Source organism: Macadamia integrifolia, unplaced genomic scaffold (genome assembly GCF_013358625.1).
Source record: "Macadamia integrifolia cultivar HAES 741 unplaced genomic scaffold, SCU_Mint_v3 scaffold3067, whole genome shotgun sequence".
Lineage (NCBI taxonomy): Eukaryota > Viridiplantae > Streptophyta > Magnoliopsida > Proteales > Proteaceae > Macadamia > Macadamia integrifolia.
In genome coordinates, this window is record NW_024869176.1 from 6,040 (window position 1) to 8,153 (window position 2,114).

General features: G+C 36.5%; 1 long non-coding RNA gene across 3 annotated transcripts; it reads right to left on the reverse strand.

The window, feature by feature from the left end:
* Window positions 1-12: 12 nt before the first annotated feature.
* Window positions 13-1,946, reverse strand: LOC122067699. 3 transcript variants are annotated; one of them, XR_006136823.1, is made up of 4 exons: window positions 1,797-1,946; window positions 1,501-1,660; window positions 1,300-1,348; window positions 13-619 (listed from the first exon to the last, which is right to left on the reverse strand). It is a non-coding gene; the product is annotated as an uncharacterized LOC122067699 (long non-coding RNA). The 3 variants fall into 3 exon arrangements; XR_006136821.1 differs by lacking the exon at window positions 13-619 and having other exon boundaries at window positions 1,250-1,348; XR_006136822.1 differs by lacking the exon at window positions 13-619 and having other exon boundaries at window positions 1,250-1,660.
* Window positions 1,947-2,114: the final 168 nt, after the last annotated feature.

The following is a 2,114-nucleotide window of genomic DNA, read 5'->3' on the forward strand; positions in this document are numbered from 1 at the left end:
CCCCCCCCCCCTCGCTGATGCTATCATCTGGGAGGGACCATCTATTTGTTGGCCTTCATCCTCTATTTGGAGACATGCAGCATGTAATTGGGGCCCATGCCCAAGCCAAGGGGATCCAATTGCCAAAATATTCTATCAAATTCCAGTGGTTGGATCGTTTGGCCCCATTGTTTGTAGTTCTGAAAGGGTTTCTCTCATGTAATTGGTTAATCCATTCGATAAATGACAGAATCAGAAAACAGTTTCACAAATCATAAAATACCCCAATGGCCTAACCTGACCTTGTTTATCCTTCCACTGCTTTCATAGTTTCTGTGTCCATTACAGTTCCTCCACTTTGAGAACAGATCTTTTGCTCTCAAGCCTCAATTATCTATAATGCTATGGAACTAAAGTTGTCTGAACTTCAATCAACATTATGTTTTTGCATTTGATGATTCTCTGCTTGCTGGAATTTCACCCACGCCTCAATTTAGTTGCTTCTTTGGCAATATACAGATTGATTGCATCCTTGAAAGATGATGATCACTCCGGTTAGACCATCAGGATAATGACAAACATCATCATGATGGTGGGTAAGTGGTGTCACCCCATTTGATCAATTCAATATCCATCAGATCTAATCAAACATGTGGTTGACAAGATGAGTAATATATATATATATATATATATACTAGTAAGAAATACACGTGCAAATGCACGTGGGAACAAAAATGAGTAATATTAATTCAAAGTTTCATCTTTCAAAACAATGGGGAGAAAGGTAAATTCAATATGGGAGGGGAAATTTTTGGAATTAGAGAGGCAGCTTTTGAAATTTTGAAATGGGAATACTTGACAAATGGTGCCTATAAGTAATTTATTTTAACATGATTCAAAGCATTAGACATGGAAATCAAAGCAAGCCTGGTTCACTGGATGGGTAGAGGTTTGATTGGTATAGCCACGCATAATCACATGAAATCTAATGGAAAAAAAACCATGTTTCAACAGTCAAAGGGTATAACTATCCAAAATAAATAAATAAATAAATAAATAAAATTGAACAGGACAACATATGATGTTATAGAAATTGTACAAATTCCTTATGTATTCTGTAAAGTTTGATTGCTTAAAGAGTGTTCTGGGTTTAAGAAACCACAGCTTCTGAGCAGGGTTTGTGAGGAATTGTGAACATATTAATCGATAAAATTTTCAAATAAAATTTCCATACACTCCATAAGCTACTAAAAGAAGACGAAGAACAGAATTTCCCAAGTTACTAACTCTCTGAGGATGCTAAAGAGAAGAAGAACTTACACCGTTTATTGTCAAGAGGCCAAAATCGAAACAAAAATGCACGAGGGACCTAATTACAGCCCATAAGAAATTTAACTCAACTACTAAACATATCCAATTAACCGAAATTGGGGATGTTAAATTAAAAGAATAACAAAACAAATCCAATAAAAACTTAAAATATTAACAGAAAAACCTGCAAAATTAACTTTCGATACTGACCTAACTGATTACCCAAACCGTAACGCCTACTATCCGCACTGAACAAACTGATTCAAAGCTAATGAGATGGAGTATGCGTAGAAAAGTGAGCAGCGGCCTGCCATTATAAGTTGCAGAAAGAAATTTGAATTGAAAGCGATGGAGTACACTTTTCAGCGGTCTGCACATGGATTCATTTAAAAAAAAATTTAAATTATACATTAAAATTCAATTTAATATGAAGAGCTTCAATTAAAGACGAATCAAAACCAGAAATTCAATTACAGGGAAGGGGACACATTCAGATTTGATTTTACCTTTGTATAACAAACTCGATTCGAAACTCTCGAAGCCATTCCGAAGATTTAACTTCCACTTCTTTAGCTGGCTGACCGGAAGAGGGAAGATGAAATTGCGTGAAGATGCACTCGACGGGAAGAGGGAAGATGAAATTGCGTGAAGATGCACTCGACGGGAAGAGGGAAGATGAAATTGCGTGAAGATGCACTCGCCGAAGGCGAGTTAGGGGATATCAGGTTTGGTCGGTTAAAGAGAGGAACGAGAGAGAGGGGAGGGAGAAATTTTAGAAATTGAGAGGAGAGAATATAGAAATATATAGATTTGTTTTAGTAAAA